Source organism: Corvus kubaryi, unplaced genomic scaffold (genome assembly GCF_017639235.1).
Source record: "Corvus kubaryi isolate FWS band 111438036 unplaced genomic scaffold, C.kubaryi_AGA036_p1.0 37334, whole genome shotgun sequence".
In the NCBI taxonomy this organism is placed as follows: domain Eukaryota; kingdom Metazoa; phylum Chordata; class Aves; order Passeriformes; family Corvidae; genus Corvus; species Corvus kubaryi.
The window spans coordinates 13475284-13494396 of NW_024581108.1; the positions used below are offsets into that span (position 1 = coordinate 13475284).

General features: G+C 37.0%; 2 long non-coding RNA genes across 3 annotated transcripts in view; one reads left to right on the forward strand and one right to left on the reverse strand.

Annotated features, from left to right (window-relative positions):
* LOC121665726 overlaps positions 1–19113 on the forward strand; it is a 64338-nt gene that overhangs the window by 39290 nt on the left and 5935 nt on the right. The window contains exons 2-4 of one of the 2 annotated variants that reach the window (XR_006016473.1): positions 857–965; positions 6100–6181; positions 11355–11826. This is a non-coding gene — a long non-coding RNA (uncharacterized LOC121665726). Of the gene's footprint in view, positions 1–856; positions 966–6099; positions 6182–11354; positions 11827–19113 lie in introns of those variants that run through there. The other variant, XR_006016472.1, reaches the window with a different exon arrangement.
* On the reverse strand, positions 14696–19089 carry LOC121665727. Its single transcript, XR_006016474.1, has 2 exons — positions 16263–19089; positions 14696–15779 (listed from the first exon to the last, which is right to left on the reverse strand). It is a non-coding gene; the product is annotated as an uncharacterized LOC121665727 (long non-coding RNA).

Here is a 19113-nt window from a genome sequence, read left to right on the forward strand (position 1 = left end):
ACTCAGCCTGACGCGCACCCAGGGTTTTGGACTGCGAGTCTCAAATGATTATAAATCTGGTAAACCCTGCTAAACGATTTTAAACACAGAAATATTTTGAACATAGTAACTTGTACACGTGGAGATGGGATATTTCCAAGTGTGCCGTGACAGATTTATTATTTGTGAGTGTACAGGTGTCTTTGAAATAGTTAAGGGATGGCAGCATTCAAAGCATGCTGTGCGGGAAGGTCACTAACAGGATAATGGTGTGTGTTTCAGCCAGTGTTTTCAATGTTATCTAAAATCTATCAAGACAAAAGAGAGACAAAAAATTTGCATTCAACCACTTCAGAATTTCTCCCTTATTACCATAAATACCACAAACATTACCTGTTGCACACTCCTGATTTGATTTAAATGCAGTACTTAAGCTGATTAGAGAAATATGAGAGTATGTTCAACCCTCTTGAACCTGCATCCAATCCAAGAAGATCCTGAACTAAACTTTGTTTCTTTTGTTCAGAGTACTTAAAATAAGTTCTTTGTACACCATGGCACAGAATTTTGTGAACCTCTGCATGGGTTCATTCTGATCAGAAATTAGACCAAAAGTCATGAAAAGATAGTAGAATGGCTAGTCATGTGTTTTTTCATCAACATCTGAAAACAGGAATGGATGCAATTGCATTCTTTGAGCATTATTCATTGGTGAGATTTGGTGGGAAATAATGGCCTGCATTATTACTTAAAAGACTCAAACGTTGCCTTGTAAGATGCATGTCTTACTGTAAAATACTGCTTGATCAGAGATAAATAGAATGAAACTGTCTACAAAGACAACCACGGCTAAAGTCTGTCTCTTGCTCATTTGCAGATCAAGCCGAGTCCAGCATGAGTCTGTTGCATTTCACATTTCTGAGGATCCCAACATTTATTTGTAACACAGAATCCAGAATAGTGCCTTTATCTGAACAGAATATAGGGTAAGTACTATACTTAATCTAATGAGAAACTGCTTCCTGGAAATATCACATTTACAGTAAAATTTGCTACAGATAAATGATCCTATAGACATTGGAAAAAGTAATGGAGGATATATTTGGGTTTTCTAAGACATGCTATATGACACAGTTATTGTTGTACCATTTAAAGTGCTTCCTCTAAGAAATGCTCTTGGTTCACTGGAAGTCTGGGAGTTTGATTATTTTATTATGAGAGGGGAAGGATCCTTCAACTAGACTCTGTCTCTTTGAGTACTTACCCAGATAAGTATTTAATCTGACTGAAATATCATCCTTCCCTGCACACTCTCCAGAACTTCTCAACTATGTTCTTTGGTTGTATCTTACTTGTAAATTGGACCCCAAATTTTATTTCTTATTTTCTCAATTGTTCTTTTTCCAGTGACTGCTCACCAGGTAATAACAGATGAATTTGACTCCAGCAGGGCACTCCGAAGTCTAGTCCCAATATCAAACCTGTATATCATAGCTGTGTAAAGCAGCCTCCTGGTTGATAGATGGCTTTGAAAAAGATGGACTGTCAACCAAATTTGCTCTTATTACTCTGTACCCTGCAATACACTCCTCAGTGCTGCAGTATCCAAGCTGATAATGGCATAGCTATTCAGTCCCACCAACCTGTATGTCACCAGCAACAGGGAATCCTAGAAAAAGAAAGAAATAATCCAGCAGTGAAAGGGATTTTGCCTTAAAGGTACATGTAAGAGGAAAAGCCTATGTAAGGAATTGAGACAGCCGGGGAACGTACAAGTAAAATTCCCAGGGACAATGTGCACTGGATTCAGAAGCTGTAGGGTGTATCTTATTCTCTGGAAAGATATGTATGCCTGCAATGTCATCTGCTAAAATTCATCAAGAGAAGACCTTACTAGAGATGTGCCTGGAGGTAATGTTGAATTAAGATGTGGATTTGAGGAAGTGGTATAAGAAAGAGCAAACGAACGGGCAACTGGAGATTTATGGGCACTTGTTGAGCAAGAGGTCATATAAGAGATACCTCAGGGGAGACTGGTGAGTCAGGCAAGTCTGTAAAAATATGACAAGTGGAGCGATCTGGGAAACAGAGGAAAGTGAAATAATAGGTTTGTCATCTGGGAAACTCAAAAACTACATCAGAAAAAACCAAAACAGTATGTAGAAAGGAAGTAGAAAAGTTAATTCCAGAAAAAAAATGTTGGAAACAAGAATCCAAGTAGTAGAGAAGTTAGTGAGAAGGGAAGTAAGTAAGATCCTTACAAAAGTAAGGATCATCTGTTAATAGAAGGCAAAATGACTAAGAAAAAATAGTGTCTGCTTGAACAGGGAGCCTGTGTTAATCAGAAACAAATAAACTGTCACTAAATCAATTCCCCAGAGCAGGATGTGAGGTCATTTCTCAGTACGGAAGATGTGGGTGGAAAAGGAAAAATGTATTCTGCTGGGAATAAGGAAGGATCTTTTTTTTAAATTTCATTTTCTTCAATGGGAAACGATGCTAAGAAATTCCCACTGGAATAAATCAAAGATTATTAGACTAAATGATTTCATTTTAGGTAGGGGAAAAATGCCTAAAAAGGGAAGACTTGTGGGAATAGTAGCTGGCTGAATATCCATGGAAAAAAATGGGACTGAGGTCCACATTATTTAAAAGAAAAAGAACCTTTAGAAATCTATGGAAACCTTAGTAGAGGTTCATGTCTTCTTGCTGTACCCAACAAGAAGCAATCCGCTCAATGAAACAAATCTGCTCAATGAAAATTGAGCTATGGTTGAGGAAATACTGGTGGATGATCAGGAAAGAGAAGGTAAAGGAAGGGACCAAGTGTTCAAGTGTTCAAGCTACTCAGGAAAGATCTGAAGAAAGAGTGAGTAAACTTGTGTAACTGCCTTCAAATAATCTAATAGATTAGAAAGGAAAAAGAAAGTATGGCATGCATCAGACAGAATACATTTGGGCCACACTAAAGCATCTGTTTACCAAGCAGTCACTAGCCAGTAAGAGATGAGCCTACCACCCTCTTTCTTCTGATAAGCAGTACAGGTACTATCAGAACACTGGTCCAAAAGCAGATCGTATGTTAAGTTCATTTACATGCAATGGGATAATCAATAAAAATAAGGCTTTATGGCTCAAAGGGCAAAATTTGTTAGCCTAAAAGATCTTGTTGGTAAAATTAGACAGACCAGATTATTCACGACCTTGAATATGGAAGACCCTTGGAAATTTTTTAGATCAAAAGAGCTAAAAATATGTGGAATGTGTGGCTGATGGAGAGGAGAGAATGCATGGCAAAGTGGTCAAACTATTCCATGAAGAGAAAGAACCCCTTCAACATTATTAGAGACATGCAATCACAGGATGAAAGCAAAAAGATGGATCAACAGACAGATGTGTATTAGAGGTCAAAATACAAAGTAAAGTGAAAATTGTCAGCAGCCAAACTGAGCTACAATTTGGAAAGGCTTTTTAACCAAAGAGGAAAACAATCTTCATTCAGATGAGACAAAAAACCTGTGGGTCTTCAATATGAGCTAATAGAAGTAAAGAAAATCTATCTACAATTAAGTACTACTTCATGTATGTTTTCAGAGGAAAGAGGATAAATAGTAGGAAAGAAGTTTTGATGACAGAAAATCACCAAACTGGAAGCAAAACTAAAAGCACAGTGTACTCAGGACAGGGAGAGGTATCAAATAAAGTCCATTCCACAGTCTGACAAGAAAGGGAACATGAAATCCCAGTCCTGGTAGGAAGCAGCTCAGACATGATACTGGCTGACTGGAGACGAGCAAATGTATTATCCATTTATAAAAGGAGACCTATCAGCTACAAACCCATTAGTTTGACCTCAGTTGCTTTACAAGAAATTTTGAAGGAAAAAGTAATTGAAGACAGGGAGGCAAATGGAAAATGGGATAACATACAAAAAGGATTTACTAAAGATAGAATGTACCCAGTGAATTTGTTATCATTCTCTAATAAGATAACTGATTTTCTAAACAAAAGATTTGTGATAAATCTTATCTATATCTGTGCTGCATATGATACAGCATTACATAGGAACCAGGGGATTAGGAGAAGAGTTGTAAAGTGGATAAGAGATTGTCTAATGGATAGATAGCAACAGGTGGCATTGAAAGAAGCAGCATCAAACTGCTGGAAATTTACTAGCAGGAATTCTCAAAAATTGGTCTTTCAATCAATCTTTTTTTAAGATTCAGCCATGAAGAGAAGAGGTATGAAATCTATAGTTTCCAGTAAGCTAGGAAACAAAGTCCTTACAAAAGAGGATAAGTGGGTTTTTTGATTATATAAAATACAAGTATCTGGATATTTTATACACACATGAAATGCGGTAGTACATTTTTCTGTAATAATTGAAAAAAAAAAGAATATTCATGCCATGTAAAGACCTGGGAGTATGGCCTTATCTGAAATTCTGTACATGGTCTTTGTCACTTGGAATCAAGAAAATAAGCAAAAACTGGAATATTTGCAAGGAGGTGCAACTGCAGTGGCTGGCAGACTGGAGAGTCACCATTCATGGAAGAGAGTAAAATACTTTGCTGCTTTTGTCTGACTAAGCAAAAAGCTGAAAGAGGATATGACTGGAGTCTGTAAATGTATTTGTTAGACACCAGACTGGAAAACAGTTGACTAAGACTATAGAACGAGGCTGACAAATGGAAAAGCAGCTCATGCTTAGATAAGAAATGCAGGGAGGATTTCAACCATAGAAAAGTGAATTTTCCAGACTCCCAATAGCTGTAGTAGGGGTAAAAAAAAATTAAATGTGTTTTAATGGAGAATGATTCTTCTATTAAAGATGTCCTTTCACCTGGTTGCCTATGCAATTAGAAGACTAGACTTGAGAGATTCTTCATCTTTTGTTCCCAGTTTCTGTAATATATTCCATTGAACTCGGTGACCTGTCATGTGTCTTCTCCCTCCCCCTTCTTCAGTGCCAATCAGTGTCTCTGGTGGTGCCGAAGACCCGAGCAGACTCAACGGTGTATCTGTCATGCTTCAGAATATGCTGTCTGTAGATGCACTGTGCATTCTTCCCACTTCTACCCTTCATTTTGAAACCTGTCTGATAAGGATAGATTATGTCATAGATACAACAATTATTTTAGCATCCAGTACAGAATCTGTTAGGCACTCCATCCAAGATAACTAAGAAAGAAAAGAAACATAGAAAGGAGCAAGATAATGCAGCAGGAAAAGACAAGAGTGCAGTTTACCAGGAAAATATTGCTGGAGCAAAAGAAATGAGAAAAGCATATTAACTTTTAGCCATGACTGACATCACAGAGCAAGTCAGGCAGAGAGAATAGAAGTTGTAGAAAAGATTAGAGAAAATGGACAAAGAAATTCAAGAAAACATTTTTTAACTTTACAAGAGGCTTGATTTTGATTCACTTATAAAAGAGGTCCCTTTGATTTATTTAAATCCCCCCTGAACATCCTTGCTCTGCAATTGTACACCCTGTTAACAATTCTCTGTTGATTAGACAATGGAAAAGCAGAAAAGAACCAATCATGGTTATAACAGCAGAAAAGCCAAATACCTTCTAACAACTGGCTATCACATTATCTGCTGCATCCCAGAAAGGAAAGTCCAGCAGATATAACTCAGTACCTACAAAGTTAGATTAATATGCAAAAACACCAATGTAATGCTGTTGGTGCTATTTTTGTTTATTCCTGTTCTCAATATAGGCAGATGTGAACATCAGTAGCAAACAAATACATTCAGATATAATAAGAGATCCTGGATTTTTTATAACTTATCATAAATTCATATGCAAGCTGTAACTAAATCCCAAACATTCAAAATAACCAATATCAAAAGATTCTACCTGAAGCACTTCCATCAGAGCTTATTAATTCCAGAATGAAGAGCCTATGATCTGGTTTCCTAAGGAGAAAAGTTGAGGAAATCAGATCCTTGGTGACCCTCTAAATGAAGCCTTTGAAGGAGTCCAAGGCAGTCAGAGATTTTCTGGCTGAAGAAATTTCATTGAGAAAAGCTGCTTTGTTAAACTGGAGAACTTTTTATAAAGTGGTGTAGATGCCACGGAAGGCTCTAAGGAAGCCTTTGATCCCTTGCAGGTCTCTTTGTAGAGGCGAAGAAATGTGGTGCAGCAATGGTGCAGCTGCCTGAGAGTTTTGGACCCTGTTTTCCCTGTCTCAGGTGAGTAACTATGGTAATATATTCACTCTTCTGCTTAGATAAACTCACTGATAGTAGCAAAGGTGGGGAGAAGATTTAATTTTCATTTGGAAGTTGTAGATCCCAGAAAGAATAATAATAATTAAAAAAAGGTCCTTCTATTAATTTAAACAAAGAAACAAAACTCTCTTAATCTTGTGAGGCAGATACCCAGCTTTCCCACCACCTGTCGTAAGTCCAAAGGGGCTGTTTTGCAGAGAATCACAAATTCTGTAGGTCTGAGAGAGAAAAGAATCCAATTAGAGATGAATTCTACCTGAGGAAACATGAAATTTCCAAAGGCTTTTCTTTTTTTACCCCAACTTTTACCAAATCTTCATAAAAAACAAAAATTAATCACCTTAGAAACAACCTGTCTGAACAGCAGCCAATCTTCAGATTTTAGCTTGGAAGAGGCTCAAATTTAACCCTCTGGGGAGATATTAGGTGATGAATGGGGAATTCACCAAGAATCCACATCTCAACAAAAATTGAACTGAAAAAAATTGTTCCATGGATTTTTCACAAAATGTGCAATCTAGAAAAAAAGAAAGAAAGTTGGTGCCTAGTGTGAAACTATTTGACTGATAAATTCCTGTATGACTTTAATTTTCCTGTATGACTTTAATTTTACTGTGTGCTTGCAGATACATAAGTTTTTTCTTAATTTAGAGATAATCTCTTAAGTAGTTTCATACTATATTTTGAAAATATGGAAAAAAAGGATGTTCTGGATAGTTTGAGGTTTACCTGTGATGTTTGTAGGTGATCAAATTACGAGTTCAGACTTCCAAACCCCACGTAAAGAAAATGCATTTTAAACATATTTAGTAACAGAAGAAAAAGGAATAAAATAAAGCATTTCAGAGAACATTGAAACAATTACTGGTGTTTTACTTGTAATGACAGCTTTCCCACACTTTATACAAAGAACAGAGTGCCTGTTAGGCCAAAATGTGGTGCATAATCTTTATGGAAGAAGGGTGAAATTTAAATCCAGACTCTAAGACTGGATTGTGTAATGAGCAATAGACAGACTATGCATTTAATTCCATTAAGTGAAATGTATTTCATTAACAAAAGTGTTAGCAGAATTAAAACCTCACACTAAAGGAATGTGAAAATCATCAGTGGCAGCCAAAAAGCTGCTACAATATGGCACATATTGCAGAAGAACTGAGGCTGATGTGGGATTAAATACATATGAAATGAATAAAAAAAACCTGACAAAATTGTAGCAAAATATGAATGTTAATTTATGGCACCTAGTGAAAGAAGCAGGACAGCAGATAATCTGCATATAAATGGCCTCAACACATTTCTTGGTGCCAGTCTGTTACCCTGCTCAGAACGAAACAAAATACATTTCTTAACCAGACTAAGACAAGAAATTGCCAAACAAGGGATTCATTAAATTTAATTAGTTAAACAGGAATAATAGAATCAACCGTTTTTTTAATACAGTAAAACTAAGAAATGGTTGAAAATGAGGTATGGAATAGAGAAAGCAGGAAAAGACAGGAAAGAAGAAATAAAAATAACACAGGATATCTCCATATTAAAGATAGAATGCTTTCACATAGACACTGTGTTCCACATAATTATGCTAATTGACCCTGAGAAACAGTTTTATGTCTTGTGAGGCTCTGAGCATTGGAAAGGACTCTGAGGAGCACCACCTAGGGAAAGAAAAACTACCATAAATATCTGGTGACAGAATAAGGTATAATACCACAGACTTCCAAATAAGATTATGTAACAAGTCCACCCATAAGCATCATCATAACAGAAACAAAAAAGGCAATAGGGGAAAGTTTATTCATAATTATATTGTTATCTACTTTCCAATATTTTTAAAAGCAAATTGAAAACAAATATTACATAAATCTATGAAAACTAAATGCACATATTTTTTAATTGTTTAAAACAAAAATAATTTTAGATTTTGATTTTCTTTTCATAAATCTATTCTGTCTTGATTATCCACCTCAGAGGGCTGGCTAGTTCTTGCAACAAGTATTATGTTAAATTTCTAAAGTGCCTGAAGTTTTTCTTATTTAGATATATAAGTGAAAACTTGTTTGTATATAGATGAATTCAGCAAGAAAAAATATTAAGAAACAGCATGATGAATGATAAATAAAAAATCCAAGACGTTTGATTTGTTTTATGTGGGATTCTGTTTTACCAAGATTAGGAAAATTTCAGAAGCCCTCTATTTTAGAAGTGTTATCTACTAGTATTCAAGATTTTTTATCAGAATTCACAGTGAGTTCTTTAGTACTGTAGTCATCACATCTGATTACACTGATTGATATCACATAACATTTGATAGAGCTCTGACACATTTTTTTTTGAATGACCAACTGCAACAAATCTTATCTGCTAAACTGCATGAAAGAAAGGGATCAGTGAGTTTTTGTGTAAGTGGAGCTACATTTTCAAAGTTACCTGAGGCTTCTTCCACTTGTGTCTTAGGATATAATGTCATCAAACAAGACAAAAGAGTGACTCTATTGTCATTATAAAAGATCCAGTGTCTCTTCTCTCCATAAATATATTAGTGGTTTTGCCTTTAATTGCTGGAATGGTTCAAGGAGTGAACTGGATATCTGATAATTCCCTCAGACTTTTTTCAGTGGCAGCAAAATCTAAATCATCTTCCATGGGTCTTTGCCTCCTTACCTGCATCAGGGCTTCCCCCACATATTCCCCTGTAAACCTTTTTTAGCTCTTCGCCCTGCTCCAGATTCTGCATCCCCAGTTGTTTCCCTGGAGCACCAAGTCCCCCCCTCCAGGTGTCTCAGGGCCTTTTCTGCAGCTCAGGACTGCCTAATGACTTCACCACTTTCTCACCTTTGTCTGTGCAATTGAAAACATAGATCTGTTAACATTACAGATAGATGTTTTCAGTGACTGACTCACTTGGAGACTTTTGGTGTTTTCCTGGCATTAGTTCATGTTGTTTCTTTCCCTGTTTCATCCCCCTTCAACAGAGTCTGTTAGTTTTGGTCTGTGCAGAAGAACAGAAGATTAGTCAAGTGAACACAATAATATTTGTACCAACAACAGACAGCAGTCTCCTCTCTTCTCCCCAGTTACCAATGTAGTACTTTAGGATATGAAATGTTCATTTCTCAAGCACCATTTTGAGATTTGCTATTTAATTTCAGCAAAGTATGATGATCAAGTATATTAAATACCACTCAGCTGAGAATGTTCCCATTTCATACCTTGATTCTTGAAATGTTTAGGGCTAATCTTTAGTTTCCTATTTTGTTTCTAGTAATTTCAGTGTAACTGTACACAGTACCTAAAATTAATGGTTAAAAAGCAGCTCCACAGGCATTAAAATGAAACAAATGAAACAGCTCTGGGGTCCCCTGCTTAAGGACATGGACCTGTTAGAATGAGTTCAGAGGAAGCCACAAAGATGATCAGGGGCTGGAGTAGCTCTCTTATGCAGACAGAGAGAGTTGGGGCTCTTCAGCCTGGGGAAGAGAAGGCTCCTGGGAGAAGCTGCCCAGAGAAGCTGTGGATGCCCCATCCCTGGAAGTGTTCAAGGCCAGGTTAGATGGAGCAATCTGGTCTAGTGGAAGGTGTTCCTGTCCATGTCATGGGGCTGGAACTAGATGGCTTTTAAGGTCTCTTCCAACCTAAAGCATTCTATCATTCTGTGATTCTAACATTTATTTAATGGGGCTAAGGCCAAAGGTGTAAATAAAAAGATATTTTTAAAGACTAAGAATTTTAATTTCTTGTTAATCCTGTAGTATATTAATAAAACCGGACATTAAAATTTTAATTTAAATACAACACTAGGAGCCTCATCTTTCTAACTATCTGTATACTCAAAAAGAAGAGAGAGAAAGAGCAATTCCTTCAAAGAGCAATCCAGGTCACCTAGGGCAGGCCGGGCCCCCAACCTTCCGTTTTACCTTTGAACTGAGGTTTCACCTGTGAAGAAGCAACAGCAAGTTTCCAGAGAAGATGGATTAATTAAATGGATCTGTGGTCTTTTATTCCAGTTGAGTATCAGGAGCAGTGCTGTGTTTGCCATGTCAAAGATGAACACATTTATTTTGGGACCTTTTTAACAAGCAGCTAATGGATGTTGATACCCGTTTACCATTACAGTTAGTGACAATTTGATGTCTATGCTGACATTGTTTTGAGAATCTCATCCCAGGAGTTTTGAATAGAAAATCTAGCAACCTTTTTTTTTTTTTTTTTTTTTACCAGGGACTCTTGTTCCCTGAAGTATTTCTATTACTTCCTCTCACTACTTGTTTTAGCAACCCAACTCCTGCCTTTTGGAAGTGAATGAAAACAGTTTGGGCAGCACCTGGATGAATTTCTTTCAGCTCTTTGGCTGCCTTTAGGAAGCTCTTTTTCATTAAAAGTGATTTGCATACTACCAAACTGTATTCCTTATAAGCGTCGAAGCTGATTTGAAGCAAAGGGTTGAGGGGCAAAAATCAACAAAATTGCTAAGGAAGAGTTAATAAGGTCAAACAAATTAGTTGATCGGTCTTTAAAGAAATCTTTCTGGACTAGTTTTCTGTTTGCTCAGGAATTCAGGCAAACCTATTCTTCATGCAAGTCTTACTTTTTAATTCATCACATTTATTTTTGCAGAGAAGCAATATTGAAGATTGAATTTAAACAATCACTTTAGCCTTTTCCACTGGGTTATGTAATGCAAAGAAATTACTCCATGAAGAGTGTAAAGCTTATCCACCTTTTCCTTACTGTGTCACTCTCTCGTGACACCTTGTCGTATGCTTTGTCCTGTTATTAATATTCATGGTTTTATTACAGTACTGGCACTTTATTCAGCAGATCTGATTTATGCAGACAAGTCGTGTCTTTGGAAAAACTGGGAAGGGGTAAGGAGGATTATGTCCATTTGTTCACATCCAGAAGCCTTAGAAATGTTTACCCCGGCAAATGTAATTTGGATTATTTTGGGCTGGATTGTCAAAGGTGCTGTTGTTTGCAACAGCACTGAGCAGCTGAAAGAAGCTGAGGACAGGTTCAGTCATGTCATGTAGGTGCTGTTTCAAGCTAGGGAACTGCACAGCAGAACTCTCTCCTCTGCCAGTCCTGGCTCAGGTTGAAATAACCCAGCTCTGTTTCTCTCCCTTATCTATAGCTGAACGCAGGTCTTTGCTGTTGTAGTGGGTTGAGCTCCAAAACTTCCTCTGCAAGAACAAGAGTAATTTATAAAGCACTACCGGATGTACCTAGCAGGTTTTTGAAAAATTGATCTTGGACGAATCGCAGACCAGAACATCGACTGCTGTGGGATGGCTGGGAAAGGAGAGGAACATTTCAATTCCTGGAGCAGGTGACATAGGTTTATTGCTGGCATTTTCCTTTATTATAACAGGGACTACTGCAAGCTGATGAAGCTAGAGGCAGCCAGGTTCCACTTTTGCAAAAAGAAAGCATTCTGGGGATTAGAGATATCACCTGCCCCAAAAACGCTGAGACAGAGGCACATATGTGGACTCAGCCTTTGTGCACAGTGCAAGTCTATATCTTACCCCCCAAAAGACCCCTAAAACATATTTTGGGTTTACAGGGCACAGTTACATGAAAAATGGTTGTTGTGTGTGCATGGTAGAGAAGGAAAAGGAGAGAAAAAGGTGTCAAAAAAGAACCAAATGCAACTTGTCACAGATCTATCCAAGACCACTAAGGCTGGCTCTGGCAGTTGGCTAAACTCAATATTTGTACTATTCGAAGTATTTCCTAGGGTAATTATGGAGAAATACAAGGAAATACTGTATTTTGAGGCAGATATTCCAGGAGGTAATGAGTGCTTCCTTTGAAGCTGGTTTGAGTTTCAGGCACTCAGTACCTGTCAGGATCTGGCCTGTGTGGAGAGCTCATTTGTCTTGAATCACACTGACATGACTACATATGACACAGAGATGGAAAGAAAAATCCGTCATAGAAAGGCAGCTCTGTTGACTTCAATGGAATGTCACACATCTGAATCAGGCTGTATTTATTCTTGTGGCTATAAAGACAGACTGTATTTAAAGGAAACAGATTACAGAGAATCAAGTAGAAAATGGAACAAAAACCTTTGTTATAATTAATAAATAAAACTACTTTTTTGCCAAAAATAGAAATTCAGCAATATTTTTCTGCAATTGTTTCTACCAAAGAAAAATGAAATAAAATTGGTTTTTATTTTAGTTGTTGGTGACTTTTTTCATCCAGCATTTTGTAAGAGCGAAGACTGAAATGCCGTGGAATTTTATTTATAGCGACTTTTATCTTCCTTGACACAAAACTTTAGACTGATACAAATGTACCCATCTGTGTCCAGTACCCCTGAAAAAGGCATTAAACCAAGGCAAATTCCCTCTCCTATTTCTCTAGAAATACAGTATATGGAGAAAAATTATGTAATTTACAGCATAATAAAGTACTATCAGCTTTCTTCCATGCACACTGCAAATTGTTCTCTCAGAAATGTACTACCTCTTAACATTTTTGCAAACTCAGTTACACTTTTCTGGCCAGAACCTCGTACATCTTATTTGATGAGAAAGACATTCATTCTCGTGAATATCATGTAAAATTCATTAACATCTCTATGAAGTTGCTGTCAGTGGTGGTAGAACCTGACAATAAGTGAATAACATTAATTGGAAACCTTTTGGGCATTTTTCATCAGGATTTTGCTTTTGATATTAAAATGTATATGAATAATAGAGTTAATAAATATAATTTGAAATAATATCAGGAAGTCTATAATTATATTATGTATTTTTAAATAAATAAATTATTTGGAAATGTAATACAAATATTATGTATGTATACATTTCATACAACACTTTTCTTTAGAATTTCCCAAACTTTAGACTTTCTCCAAAAAATAGATTTGGCATTATGATTTCCACTCTACAGGTAGGGAATTTGGTATTTAGATAAGGCCTCAATGACTATTCTCTGAAAATCTCAAATTACTTTACTGCATGAAGAATTCTGGAAATGATTTAGCATCATGACTAAATTAAACAAATTTAAAACAACAACAACAACAAAATGGTATCTGTTTCCATAATCTTATTAAGTAAGCGAATTGCAGAGAAAATTCGAAAGCAGGGTTGGGGACCTTTTATCTAAATAATCCTCTTTCCATCAAGAAGCCCCTCAAATTCTTTCCACTCTCAAAAGAGACATTTCAAAGAAGAAACATTGCTATCACTGGTAAAATACTTTATTTTACAAAGATTTTGTTTTTCAGTTCTCTGGCTAAGTAATTGATCTGAGAGGGGTTGAAAACTTGTCGATGAAATGACTTGAAACACTGAAATAATTTGAGAGTTCTTGATTTTAATTCACACTCTTTCAGACAAGGAAATGAGTCACTGAGTGTACATTCTGCTGTGTCTAAATCGGAACGTCAAACTATATACATACTTACGTGGGATTCACCAGAACAGAAGTTGACTTAAGACTTTACAAGCCAACATTAATTGTGAGAGGGCACTGGGAAGAACTGACTACCCACCTGTGGGGCCCAAAGCATCTGTTATCATGACCTGTTCCTTAGCTCGTAGCAGTGCCGGCACTCAGCAGCCTTGCAGTGAGTGGAGAGGTGCAGATGGCAACTCAGTGGTGGGCCGTATCCTGGGTCTTCCACTTGAATATCCAGTACCCAGTTCCTGTGACAAATTCTTGCTGCACTGAAGGAAGGGTTAAATAAGAAGAGCATAGCAGTTAAAGACACTGGAGTGCTTGCTTTCACTTTTTCTGCTTGCATTCTGAGTGCCCTGAAGGGTTCTCTCCTAGCTCTGCACAGCCCTGTCCCATGCTAGCAGAGGTGAGCAGAGCACACTGGACAACACCTCAGTGCTGAGCAACATGTATTTTTGATACACCACAGACTGAGAATTCCTTTTCAAAACACCTCCCTTCTGTGTGGAAAAAGACATCAGGAACCTTCAAGCTCAAGAGTATCAACTTAATCAGCCAAATCCCACACCTCATCCCTTTCTAAATTCAGTAATTCTGTAACTTCCAGTGCCATCTCTTCATTGGTTTTTGTTTGATTCTCTTCCCCACACCCTTTCATCACTGAGCATTATTAATTAACAAAATTTTGTGTGATTTCATTACTATCAATAAGGACTGCTTCTGCAAGGTTCTGAAGACAATTGTATAAACTCTTCGGAGTTTATTCCTCCCTGCATGTGCAATTAATTACTCCACAACCCTAGAGTGCTCCTGGATATCCAAGGTGCTAGGGGCTGTACAAGGACAGAGAAGTGCTTGAGGATCAAAGATCCAGAGATCGGACAGCATCTGAGCGAAATACTCCTTTCCCCTTGCGAGGATTTTTTCAATGCACACAAACCAATTTGGACTGATCTGAAGAGTCCTGGCACTGGATTTCACTTCCAGATATACTTTCTGTATCCCTTTGTCTCACTCTGGTCCCTGGGGTGGAAATTAAAAATGCCATAATCACTATTAGTAATTTAATTTAATTTATTATTTGGTTAAGTTTCCCCCCTTTTCTAGTTCCTTTTCCCAAAGAAAAGACATTGAAGTTAAAGGTAACCTACTAACACAGATATTGCTCTTTCTACCAGTAAATATGAGATTCAAATATATTTTGTGAGTCCACCGTGACAGATGAAGCAGCAGCAATCACTTAATATGACCCTGTTTCCTTTAAAAACAGAATAAAAAGCAGTAAGCTTTTGTATTTATATAACCATATGGACAATGCATTAGTATGGTCACAAGCTCTGACACAGATCCCAACTATGCTGTGGAATGGATGACCATACTATATTATGCTCATTAGGACAGACTCATCCTGAAGTGTGTTTGACATCATAAGCCAGTCAAGTCTCCAGCTCTACATGGTAAGAACAACAAACTTGCAGTATTTAGGTCTCAGCCCGCAGCAAGAACTCTGCTCCAGCTGCACGATGACAGCTTCACCTCTCTTAAGGACAAAGTTACAGTGCTAGATCTGGTTGTAAAATGTTTGTGTTAGCTTTGCCCATATAACTACCAAAGGAAACTGGCAACTTATCTGGTGGAAACGACTCTTTTGCAACAAGGGTGGAATCAGACCTGGTTGATATAAGCAAGAACGGTAGTCTTGTTGCAGAAAAAAAAATATTGGGGAATAATGTCTGTTAAATGCTAGTTTCCATGCATGCCTTCACTTTGCAAACTGATGAAACCTTCTTGCTGAAAAATATCCAGGATTACAGTAGTGTGACTATAACAATGGGGAAAGCACTACCTTCCTACAGCATGTATGGGCGAGACAAGTGATGTTCAAAATACAGTTTATACAGTGGAATGTGTAAAAAGTACTGGGGAAATAAGCATTAATGTAAGACCTTTTTAGACATGTGAATCGAAGTCAGGAAACAGAAGGAGAGGATCCTGGTCTGTGTTCAATGTAGGTTATAAAAGATTTTCCTTGATGGATGTTACATAGTCCATCCTAATAAACTGATTTCTTGTTTACTTCTGATGTATTCAACCAAGATTGGAAGTGAGGTGAAATATTTCCACTCTTGTATGTCCTCTCCTGAAAGACAGTTTAAGAAGAATTTATTAAAGCACCAAAGCAGAAAAATAAAAAAAAGAGAAAAGAATAGATTTAATGGCTTTCTAACAGCAATGGAGTAGAAAGCCTAACTCATTGTTACTATATCCAAAGCATTTTAAAAGTACAAGTAAGGAATGCATCTCTATCATCTGAGTTTAATACAAAATCATGTTCCTCTCCTGTCACACACAGGATTTGTTATAGATTTTATCTGCAATAAAAGCTATGTCAGTAGTGCCACATAATACATTTGTAAAGGTTAGAGATATTTTAACCCACATCTTTGACCAGAATTTTAATGACAAGCATATCCTCTGAAGCAGTACTAGGAGAGGAAAACTCTTCTGTAGATATTAATGCAAATCAGTGTAGAACAATGCCTACGCAACATTACAATAGGGTCATTGTGAATCATGTCCTTGAAATTACAAATATGTGACATAAGTAAAAATATATTATTACGAATTCTGCCAATCTCTTGTCCTTGTCAGGGGTTTCTGTTTTTGCAATCCAGAGAGATTAAACCCTTTTTTTGCTTAAACTGTCAGGAAGACCTGCAAAACAGAACAGCAGAATTACTTTAATGACTTTCTTTTTGAAATATGCATTCTTACAAACCTTGCATAATGAACAGCAAATTCACAGATGTATTTTTTCTGTCCATTTCTATTTTACTTTCAAAAAATTCATTTATTTCCATCTTCAACTTTGCTAATTAGAGGAAAAATGAAGGAAACAAACACTCCATCAACAGCAGTTTTGTTCACATCCAAGGGCTTCAAGTTTTATCTTTTGAAACTGGAAGGAGTTTAACATCAGAAATTAAAGTTTTGATATTGAAAGGTGATGCTTCCTGTTTAATCCATCCTCTCTATTGATAAAACTTTTCCATGGGATTATGTCGGGTTTAATTGCTCTTGAATCTTTTAAATGGTTTGAGATGATGCTGTTTCTGCAAGATGCAGCTCATCAATGCCTTCTCAAGAAAAAAGCACCATAGCTGAAGTGAACAAGAAGTTTATCATATGGGTTCCACTAAGAAAATGGAATTGATCATTTGAACTTGTTTCACTTAGTTATAGTAAGAGATGCAAGTAGGACTACGCCTGAACAAAAAGTTACATATCCAAAATAAACTCTTGGGTTATAGGTCTATGACCATAACTGCTTGTGCTACTTAAGGCTTATTTTGTCATCTGATCATCTTTATTGGAACTGCAAGACTCATTTGGGGTAAATGATAATTTAATTAGTGGGCTCCATACAAAGTTTCAACTTTTACCTTTTCCACTTAAAACAACAAGTTTCTAGAAAGCACAGACAAAAGTCTTGTTTTGATTAACCTTTTATCTTTGAGCCTTGGATCAGTATCAGGACATTTTTTTTCTCTTTTCACTCATAATCAATTTTAGAAAATTATGTTGATATTTGCAGCAATACTGAGCCTCCACATTACATTGTTCAATTATCCATAAGATTTGTGGAGCATAAAGCAAAACTGTTTGCTTTTAGAGGACATCTGCTATAAATAATATGATACCATAAATTTTCCAAGACAGCCATCACCTACCCAGTTGTTACAGAGGCAAAAAGTCTTGGCTTCCCAGAGCAGGTTCCTTTTCAGCCTCTTGTCAGGGAGGTCAACAGCATTTACTTTTGTGCTTTTTCTAGGTACCTTCCCCCACTGTAATGAAATTAGAATGTAATGCTTTCGACGCCTGCACATATCAGCTTTCATTCTTTGGGGAAACATGTGAACATCATTAGAACACAGTTTCTCTCTCTGTTTTCAAAAATATTTCCTTAACAAACTTTATGAAATTCAAACTCGTGGAGTTCATTCCAATGCTGTCTTTAATAAAGTGGCATCTGCTAATGCTGGTAAATGTAAGCATCTGTTATCATTTCTGGTAGGACCCCCTATCTTCATGAACAGGGAGATCTCAACACGAACATAACATTCGCTAAGAAGGTCCCATCTCTGGAGTCTGACTGGGTATTTGCTTTATCCTTAGGAACATTGTTCAAATCTGCTCATCCTTTGCTTTGCAAACTGAAAGAAATGAGAGGAATTTTTAATTATATTGCTGCTGCTGCTTACTGTTAATAATAAATGCTACACAGTGCCATGCATAGCTCTTGTCTCCTGAGAACGTTCACAGCATGGCTGGGGTGTGGTGGTGCTGTTGGTCTCTCTTTAAAGCACACATTTCTCTGTAGTGGTTTGCTCCATAAGCTTGTTAAGAGCAGAATGAATTAGGAGTGAGCTGATGACTTGCTCACCTCAGCGACGCAAGAATTATGTTCTTGCATTCTTTGAAAAGTTCATGGGCAGCATCTACTCAGGTTCTCTGTGTGCCTTTTCTTCATGAGGCTCTCAAATATCTGAACTGTGGTGGGCCTTGGCATTTTTATAGTGTATTTACCTTCCGGTATGTAAAGAGCAAAGGTGCTTTTTAAGTCAAGCAGGATATGAAGGCTCCTTCTCTGGCAAGATAACCTCAAATGGTTTTGCAGCTGCCTGAGACTGAAGTAAGTGCTTTTGATGAATGAGTCAAAATGACATGTTTGGGGATGAAATAAGGTGCCAGTCACAGGTTTTTGAAACAGCAGCCATGGTTAAGTGCTTGAAATACAGGTTTTTTTCCAGTAAATTTCTGTTGTGTGAGCTAGTTACGCTTCTGAGTTGTTGCTTATGCTATCAAAATCTCTTATTGCTATTAGATAATGATATTAAAGTAGGTTAGAAACTGTACCAGCAACACAAGCTGTGAAGAGTCATGAATCAATTCACACCCTAAATTGAGTGCAAGAGCATTTCTGTTTTAGAGTGAAATCTGGGACTCTGATATAGGCACATGACCACTAGAGTGGGAAGATAAGAAAAACCCTAATATGCTGGGACTTGTGGTATCTCACTGTGAGATGATAAGACAGAAATAATAGCATTCCATGTGGGACTCCCTTGCTTTGGTCACTGGAGAAATATCTCATGCTAGCAATGAACAGGAAACATATTTTTATTCTGCTTTACTTATTTGTACTTTGCTACAAAAGGAGCTGTAAAATTGCATTTTAAACATTTTTTGTATGAGTACAAGAAGATGCATGCTGAATAGTACCTCCCTAATGAGAATTTACTCTTTAGACATCTCTGATATCTGTTTTGTAAGGTACAGCTGTCTAGGACACTTGGTAAAAAATAGATACGGTAACATGAATATGGTTTAATTAGGTTGCAACTTTATTTACTATCTCATTTTGGAACTACTGATAAAGGAGTGCAAATGTTAATACTTTATTTAATTGTTTT